Genomic DNA, 10099 nt, shown 5'->3' on the forward strand with positions numbered 1-10099 from the left:
CATTTTTGAGCCTGGTGTGTGTTCTGCACTTTATAAAGTAAAGTAATACAAAGAAACTAAAATATAAAGCCAGGTCAACAATTACCTTTTTATTAGCTATGTACAAAGATGCCAGGGTAAGGTAAGTATTCTTGTAAAGTTTGGTCTTTCGTTAGACAAAATACAGCATAGAATGGCTGAGAGCAGGCTAAGAAATTATTTAAAGCAGAATCACTCTACTTTAAATGCTAGAATGATAATAAAAGCTTTTAAAGACTGGCTTAAATGAGCTGTTGGCTGCCTATTAAAGCCAAAATGGTGATACTGTAGTTCTCCACATTCAATCACCTGCTATCTGTTCATATTCACAAGCTGAGTTTTTGGATTATAAAATGGCTTGCTACTAATCAGACATTTCCTAAATGAAAAACCCTAACCAGAACAGTGAACCTTTTTGCACATTTGAAGTTACCAATATATGCTAAAGGCTCTAAATAATTGTGAAGGAGAAGAGAAAGTCCAACAGACCACATACACAGAAAAGAAACTTGCAAGATTAGACACAGTTTAAATAACATTCCTGAGAACATAGAGTAAAGTTTAAATACAAAGCAAAATGCAGCCTTGCATAAGAACTTGAACAGGAAGTCGAGTTAAAACGACTACAAGCAAAAAGGAAAATGAACGAGTCTATTTGATCTTTCCAGTTGAATTAAATATGAACTCTAAAAAAATTTAAATTGTGACAACTAATTTGTCATGCAAAAATATTCAATTAAATTAAAATGAATTAACATAATTAATTATCTAAGTTGAGAGACGTGTTTACCCAGACAAAATTCTTCTCTCAGACCCATTGAGGGGAAGGAGATGGCTCAAACTGACCTAAATTTGGTTCACTATTGGACAGTAAGGGTGAGACCTTCAAAGCTGTCCAAGGAATTTCAGCTACATCCCATACTTATGGCTTCTCGGCTACATACTCTGGAGCACTGCAATGACTTTCTGCTATCTCTACTAGTTTACCTGCTGTAGTACAGCATGTAAAGTACATATGATATGATTTTATTTGGGCTGCTGGCTGTTCTTGTAAACATTAATGACGTTTTCTTGAGTAAGGTTGGAACAGAAGTCACTCAGATGCTACTGCTCACTGATTTTTTTTTATTTCTGTCCTCAGCATACTTTATGAAAGCTCATGAAATGGAACCAGGACAGTTTTCGTTTTGCCTTAGTATAGGTCCTGCCCTGTATCAGCAAGTCTAATACAGAGCTGCTGCTCTGGTTATGGAAGAGAAGTATTTTTGATATATTAAACAAAGACAGCAGACTTTCCAAGATTTTTTACGTAATCTCCTGGCCTGCCAAGTGGCCCAGCACATGGTGTATGCAGATGCACTAAAAGACGGACAACTTTCATACCAGAAATTCCTTTGCTGCTCTGCTGCTGTGAATGACAAGAACATTTTTCCACTCATTTCAGTGGCAACAATTCCAGTCTCCTCATAGACTGCCAGTCTACTTACTCAGCTTAACGGCAGTTTGTATTTTAAAACTAGATTTTTTTACCCCCTTTTCCTTATTTTCTTCTTTCTTCCTCCCTCCCTCCCCCCCTTTCAAGAAGCAATTTGCTTTCTACCATTTGGTTTCTCAGCAGGGCTGTTATCAGTTCTAGTCACTAAGGAAGGACAGCTGGTAAGGGAGAGAAAAAGTCAGATCCTTCAGAACATAACCATGGATTTAAACATGTGAGCCGGCACTACAAATACTCTTGTTATGCAATTTGTATCAAACTCACTCTGTAAATCAGGGGCATACCCTGCAGCATGTAAAGTTCATAGTAACAGACAAATAAGCCCAAGAGCATACTCTTGTACAGATAAAGCAAAAGAAGAGGCCATTTGTTGCAGAGCAGCATTTGTAATTCTGAGAACTCTCCCCTCATTCTGAGGCAGATAAAGTGGTTTGCAGAAAAAAGATGAGACTCACAGCTGGAGGAAACACAGGTGTCAAAGTCTGTTGCTAGTGCTTTTGTTGTGGCTCAAAACAGGCAGGCATATTTGATATGCAAGAAAAAAAGGGTACTTGGGCACATTCAGCTCAGGACTAAATGGATGCAGCAGCCAGGTGGGCTATATTTTCTCTTACTTATTCTTTGCATGATTAACTTTTTCCTGGTGAAGGCAACACAAATACTGTGTTGCAAAATGATGATCCAAACCACTGGCTTCAGCCTGACTTCAGCAGCAGTTTCAGATGTGGCTTCAATAGGAATTGCAATTACATGGGAGCTGAATTTGGCTCACTAAAAGGAAGCTTTTTTAAAATCCTTCTGCTGGTTTAGCTGCCTGGCCATTATCTTGTTGAGTTCCTCTAGTATACTTAGCAGCAAAATTTCAAACTAAAGACAGTAGTGCAAAGGGGAGCTGCAGCTTACTGAAATCGCAATCTAAAAATCAGCTGATCCCCTCCCCTTTTCTTCAAACCCTCTACTAACTGGCAGACCTTAGCAGCTGCCTCTGTTCTTTCCTATTAAGAAGCTTGGACATGACACTGACTTTAGAGGAGAAAGTTGCAGGGAATCAGACTCTGCATTGGCATCCCAATGGTTTAATTGAAGATGAACACTTTGTTCATCTCTTGTCCCTTTCCCCAGGGTAGCCAGCATTGCTTCAGATGCCTGCTGATTTAAATGGTGACAGCTGCAGGACACGGACTCATGTATCACAAGCTCTGTGCAATAGGAGATAGCTGAAGGGCAGAACTTCAAAGTCACTGGTTATAACCACTGCGACGACCCAGGGCTGTTGCCACTGCCAGCTGGTACCTCCAAGCTCAAATGTGGAGACATGGCCTTGCAAGCAACTGGACTTCTGCCATATCTTGAAGGTGCAGTATATTTATCCTGGGGTGAGGCCGGAAGACAGAGGTGAGCAGAGTGCCAACTGCTTTAGTATTTCTATTGGCCCTGCTTGGTTCCTCCAAAAACTGGCATCAGCACATCAAAATGGGAATTTTTCTCTCCTTCAAGGAAGGGACTGCAATTAAGGTGAGGAAGAACTGAGCTGATTTTAGCTTACTTCCTCCAGCACATTTTTTTGAAAACATGTTTTAAAACTTTTGTGAAATAAGAATAACCACAGTTTAAATATTATTTCCTGGTATTGGACAAGCAGTTCACAACTCTTTCACCTTCACAGGAAAGTTATCCAGATCTGGATGAATGTCAAAAGCCTCAGGCACTATCAGCTGGAAAGACATATAGGCCTTTAACACTAATTTGGATGTATAATTTGTTTTCAGACTTACACAGCAAGATCTAGTAAACAAGATGATTTGGTGAGTTCAAGTGAGACTTATCTCTTAATGTAGAGATGTGCAAGCATAAAGAGATTTAGATTCTATGCTTATTTCTGCTGTCAGTATGTGACGTGGCATTGCCCAAGTCACCCAATGTGACTGCACACTGGGCTCACTGGGCTATTGACACAATAAAACTTTGGCCTATCCATTAACCCTTTCAAAAAGCAATAGAGATAGTGACAGCAATTCATCATTTTAGCCAAGCTCTAGCCTATGCAGGAATAGAGAAGAATAAAAGATGCTATTAGATATGCTTTCTGCCATTTCCTCACCCCTTTCACGTTAGAACAGCTCACTAATGTACACTAGATCCAAAGGGGAGACTCTGTCAACCAGAAAAAAATACAGTGCAGGACACTGTGAATTGCTGGGTGTGGGGTGGCAGTGCTGAGAGGGCATGTTGGACTGTCTGACCAAGCTCAGAAAATGCCTTCACGGGGCTGGTCCCATCAGACTTTTCATGTTTCCAGTTATTGCATATGAGATTCAGACCTCCTCACCCACACACATTTCTATGTTTCTCCAAGTTTGGCACCAAGCCTCTTTCTTGCTCTGTGACCTCCTATACTAGCTTTGCCTGACAAAAGGGGCCCCAGGCAAGGAAGGAATGCTGCCCTGCAGCTAGAAATAGGCTACTGAGTTGGGCCCTACCTCAAAGGAGATGGGTTGGAAGGTGCACATTCCTCAGCTGCAGCCTCATACTCCGCTCCTTTACTTCTTCCATCCCATATCCAAATCTGTGAAGACAAATGTTGAGTGGGCCTCCTTTTCACTGCTGGAGCACAAAGGGACTGCAGTAGAATAAAGAACTGGTATCACAAATCCATTTGAACTGCAAAGCTACATCAACAGTACTCTGTTCTTATTTCTTTCCCAACTTCCATTTCAGAGTTCATACCATTAACAATCTTCCATTGTTCTAAGTTAAAAGCAAACAAAAGGTAAAACCACCAGAACTGATGGCCTAATGCTGTTGGATGTCTTGCACAATTTACTGAATTTTTTTTCCCTGATCAAAACAATGAGTTAATTCACTCTATTATGTAGGATCTGTAGTGCTGTGGTCCAGATGAAAGGGGCTTTCAGAGTCTTCTATACATCCTTCACCCTGCAGGTAACTTAGGCCCAAATTTCTTCAGGAAATGACATCGTTTTGTATCAGAGATACTATACAACAATGGACCTAAATTCACGCCATATTTTTGTATCTGTAAGCTAAATACAGATGTTCACATATTTAGACATAAAAAACTCTTCTGATAGAGATATCTAAAGCAAAATCAATCAAAAATCTTGACTTCCCTGCAAAATCAGGGAACAACCACCTCAACGTTACAGATAGGAAAAAAATCTAGATAAGCTGGGAAACAAATACAACTGGTTTCTACAGCTTGAACCCAGGCTCCTTTCTTTTTTTTTCTGCAACTCTTCATGTATGATAAACCGTTTTTTTTTGTTGTTTTTTTTTTTTTTTTTTTTTTTTTTTTTTTTTTTTTTTGGAGGACCTTTTGTCATTTCTTCTTCAAGCTTCAACTCTTATTAGGGCAAGATAACTACAATCCTCTTTCCAGCAGGCCTTCCTGACTTAACAGCACCTCTGCTCGGCTCTCAAGTCTTCCTTACTCTATCTCTCCCCTGCCTTTTCCCACACAACTCTGGAGCAGAGTAAGTACCGTGACTGGCATCTGGCCCCTGCTTCCAGCTAATCCCTTCTGGACAGCTGTGTTTGCAGGGTTCTTGCCTTGGAACGGGCTGGCTCCAGGCCACACTGTCTTTGAGCGAACACATTGAGAAATTATAAACCTCCTCAGCTACAAATGAATGGTTTGTTAGATCCTCAAAAAACTACTCTGATCTGCATAAAGACTGGAATTATTGCTTTAAAAAGTGAGTACACATATTAATAATCATATTCAAAATATGTATATATTCTAATGGCCTATGGTAATTATCTATTAAATCTCAACAATGTGAGTATTTTTTCTCATTCCAGGATGTGATTAAAAGGAATATCAGATGCAGTTATGCTGCCCTTTTTTCATACTAAATTATCAAAAAATACTCTTGGGCAGGTGAATTATTTACTCTAAAATGCTATAAGTTTATGAACTAAAATACTCAGCTAGGTATGGGATTACCTCAAACCCTCAAGAGTTCAGTGGAAGTTTGGCCATTTTCTTGAATGATAGCAAAGTTAGGTCAAACTATTTACATTTGCAAAACCACTATTAATTTTTTCTGCATTGTACTTCTTGGTTATTTATTGATATAAATGAATGCGACTGACTATTGATATTCATTCTTTTTTTCTCTCAGGAATCTTTAGTTTTCTAAGTTGTAACAGTTTTTTTTTCTTAATCTGCATATTGTAAGACTATTTCAAAAATGTGTGCCTTCCCATTTATAATTATTATCATTCAGGTTTCTAATGTTGGTATTTCTCTTTTTTCAAAGAAACCAGAAAATGATTGTCGTAAGGATCATTTAGTATCATTAGAAGAACAATATGATTTTAAATGCCCATGTAGTTTTTACTTATAACTACGCATAGAATGTCCATTTACAAAAATCATTTGTAATATCTATCACACCACACTTGAACCACTGTAATGTACTACACTAACACACTGGGCAGCCTTACTTACTCCTGACGCTTAAATTCAATAGAATATTCTTCAGTAGGTATACGCTGTCAAAACTCATCAATGGATGATTCATAACAGATCTATTGATAGAAAATGAAATCCTTTTACTATTTCTATCCAGTTAGGAAGTCTCCCTTTTTATTCAGGTAGTAAATAACCGTGACTGGAAGCATAAGCACCAAGAATTTTCTCACTCTAAAATCAGAGTAGATGATTTGGATGAATGACAGACTGCTAGTGGAGCTTGAAGGACACAGATCTGCTGCACCGCATAAGGCACATTGGATTAAGTTTGTTTATCTCTTGCATAGCAAAGTTTTGCCTCTAACTACATCCACACAATGTTATTAATTTAGATGCAGACAGAAGTTGGCCCACTAGCTTTGTGTTAACTTTTCAGGAGTGCCTAGGATGGAAAAACTCACTGATAGCACCACATACATAGAGCCACAGAAGTTAACCAGCAGTATGCAAGAGAGAAAGCTGTGTGGAGATTTCTCATGACAAGCCTTGATATCAGGGGAGAAAACATCCCTGCACTTATTCTTTACAGAGAAAAGAAACTTTCACCTGGTGGCCGCCAAATTCCAGAAGGCAGGAAGTAAGCTCATAACAATACTACTATCACAACACTTGAGGGAAGATCTTACTTAAAACCTTCCTAGGACAAAGGGAATCCTTCTGCCAGTATCGATCACCAGCACACTCACAAGTTCTAGCATTAGCACTAGCAGCAGAAATTTATCGCACACCAGGAAGTTTAAGGAGTATTTCCTGACTTCCAGAAGACTGGCAATGCAATGAGAAATAATAAAAGAACGGCTCTTGTACTTGCAGATGTTTAACTACCTTTTAAATATCTCTTTCATTCAACTGATGAGGTACAGAATCCTTTTGGCCACATGAATGCAGTATTATGACACCAAAGAGAGTTTTTTTCTTTTCTTTTTTTTTTTTTTTTTAAAAAGGCTTTAGAAATTCAGATTTCAGAGAGTAAATTACAAAAACAGAAAATCTACTTTTTAACCATAAGGTTCTTAAGGCAATTTCATGATTGGGAACAATTTCAGTTGGTCATTCTGCAAGCTGTTCTGAGTATGTACCATTTGCATTCTGGCTTCAGGCAGCCATATCAGTAGGGAGGCGTGTTACAACTTTTTATTTATTCTAACCTGCTTTGCTGTTTTCCGTAGCACAGAGATTATTAAGAAAGAAGTTTTTCAGATACAGAAATCATTACTCAGATTTTTAATGACTTCTCTATCTTAGTTCCTAGCTGCATAGGCAGCTTACTGTTTTTCACTTTCACATTTCTTGGGCATTTCTTTCTACATTCTAGTCAGCCATGGAAACCTAAGAGTTACTAATAAGAGACGACCACTCCTTCAAAGATATTGCTACCTTGGGAGAAGATGTACTAAGCACCCAACCTGTGAGACTTTCTTCTGCTATCAGCCTTTCAAAGTTTTGAAGATAAACATGGAATGAAGGGGGTATCTCTACTAAAATCAGACTTTCCTGTTTGGATTTGGGATCCCAAACTACATCAGGAAGAGCAGAAACAAACACTTCTGGGGTTTCTGAGCTGCACCTGGCTTTGCTTCCTTTGGCACTTGTTCCACACACACAAATGAAGAGGACAGAATATGAGACAGAGAAGGCTCCTTTAGAGCAGAGGGGAATTTTGCAAATGTTTAGGGAATAAAAATAAGTCAGAAGCATTATAACTCTGTCAATAATGCATTATACTTGAAAGGGCCTGGGTATATCTATCACTTAGCAAGTTACAGTCTACCTTTTAAAAGGAGTTACTGTATATAAAACTCTTACCTGATTTGATGGACCAGGGCTTTCAAACTAGTTAGCACCTGCTGTCAAACATGATATACTCTCAATCTGTTTTAAGTGAAGCCAAAGGATCAGGACTTAATTAGCAGTGAAATACTTCTTATACTGATCGGTTTGCTCCAGATTTCCTGAGGGACATAGATTTGTCTCTATCTGGAATCTCCACCCTACCCTCAGCTGCTTGTTAGGAGGTTTGTGTTGTGTCATTTGGCAGACACTTACCTGTTGCGTGTGCTGTAAAGGAAGAGTGCTTTTGGCAGCAGAGCCTGCATGGCTCTGGGAGAAGGGGAGGCGTGTTGTAGCAGCTTCTCTTCATATGAATGTTCCAGCTCTGCCAAACCAAGCAAGACAAGGTGACATGCTTTTCTTGCTGCTCCACAGTAGACACACTCATTAGTTATTTGTTCGTTCCATGAAGGAGGGGGGTTTCTTCTTTTTTCCTGTAGGGATAACAGTCATTCAGGTGCAACACTTCAATTAAAAGACTTTCCTTCTCTGGCAGCCATGGCAATGAGAATCACACCTCTGTTTAGGAGAAGAGCTTTGCTTCCAGCAGAAGTACAAAGCTGAAAGTGTAGCTATCAGGAGCGGGATTGTCACAGGTGTCTGATGGCACCAGGGGCCCAATTCAGCCTTTCACAAGACCTTGAGCAAATGCTTTGGTGTCTCAGGCAAAGGTAAAAAGTATTGTCATAAGGGAATAACACTGGCAAAAATTCAGCCCATAGAAGTCTTAATACCGCCACTGAATGATGTCTGTTATTAACTGAAAGAACTAAACAAACTTCATCATGGTCTAGAACAGCTAGACCCTGATGTCCTGGTTGCTTGCTGTGACAATGACATTTTTTGGTCACTTAATAACATGAACTGAGCTAACTTTGTCATTCCCTTAATTTTTGCAAGTGTCTGAACACATCTGTCTAAATATCCATGACCTAGAGGGGAAAAAGAATATATTTAAAATACACAAGGGTGCCAAATCTAACTCATCAGTCTCTGCTGGGATTCCTGAGAGTCTTGGGAGGTGAGACCTCAAGGAGTTTATTTTGGCATCATTCTCAGCTAGAGAATCTTTTGATGGCAGTGTCTCTGGAAGGGTCTTCTAATACTTTCAGAATAAATTAGGGTAAGCATTAATGTAGGTGCAGAAGAAAGACTTACAGTGCAAAAGCAGAGAAAAAGTGTTAAAATTAATCTGAGTAGCAGTATTTTTCACTCAAGAAGAGTAAGAAGGCAAGAAAAGGAATAAAAGTTTAAAGTTCTAATCAAATAAATGAAAAGTGATTAAGTCATTCTAAATCATTGAATTAATGCTTTTGTCTATAAAGGATTGCACTTTTTACAATTTAGGTGCTTTATCCGGCGTTCTCTTCAGTCCCAATGCATAAAAAGCTCATTTACCTTCTGTCTTCTGTGTTCATTTTATAGCCCCAGTGGTTTTTAAGGTGCTGTCTGATCTGACAAGGGGGCCTAAGCTCCTAAAAAAGTTCAATTTTGCTTTCTCATGCATACAAACAATAGAATAGTCAAGGTAACTGTCAGTTATTACCTTTTTCATGTTGCAGTTGTGACTAGGATCTCAGGAAAAGAACTGGGCAAAAGGGGTTTTGTGTAACTGTGGTTTCTTATCTTCCCATAACTATTTTGAACATCAGTCCAGTGTTTTTAGCTTCCACTAGAAGGAAAAAAAAACAGAAAAAAAAGTCATTGATAGTTTTATTAAGTCTTCTGCTCTGTCACTCATGCACTGGGCCAGGCAATGCCTGGGACCCCAAGATGAATCCTCTCTATTCCTGTGCCTGAACAGCATATGAGCCAGGCTATTAACCTATCTGCCAGCTGACCAAACTGGGGTTTGGAGTCAGCTGCCTCAGTCTCTCCTGCTGTCTCTGTTCTTTTTTGCATTGAATAAATCGTTCACTAGAGCTCAGAGAGTATGCAAAATGACTTTATCACTGAATGGTAGACAAGTCATGGCAGAAGCAGGAAAGGATTGCAGACCCCACTCCAGGACAAGTTTACGCTCTTAAATTAAGCAGTCAGTGTAACACGGCCTGGAGTACAGACCTAAGTGAAATCACTAAACAAAAAAATGATTGTGTCCCTGGCCTTGAAAATATTTAAATTATTATCCCAATAAAATAGAACAAGAGGAATTAAGAACTTCTCTCTCCTCCACCTAAATAAAGCCCATATACCTGAGAGATAATCAATACAAATGTCCTCATGCAGAGGAAGGAATTTAACTCTGGCCTCATACA

At 39.1% G+C, this 10099-nt stretch overlaps 1 long non-coding RNA gene across 1 annotated transcript; it reads right to left on the bottom strand.

The window, feature by feature from the left end:
* Positions 1-4025: 4025 nt before the first annotated feature.
* LOC134140373 (uncharacterized) lies at positions 4026-9503 on the bottom strand. Its single transcript, XR_009958394.1, has 3 exons — positions 9388-9503; positions 8058-8275; positions 4026-4079 (listed from the first exon to the last, which is right to left on the bottom strand). It is a non-coding gene; the product is annotated as an uncharacterized LOC134140373 (long non-coding RNA).
* Between the last annotated feature and the right edge of the window lie 596 nt (positions 9504-10099).

The sequence above is a fragment of the Rhea pennata genome, chromosome 4 (assembly GCF_028389875.1).
Source record: "Rhea pennata isolate bPtePen1 chromosome 4, bPtePen1.pri, whole genome shotgun sequence".
Classification (NCBI taxonomy): domain Eukaryota; kingdom Metazoa; phylum Chordata; class Aves; order Rheiformes; family Rheidae; genus Rhea; species Rhea pennata.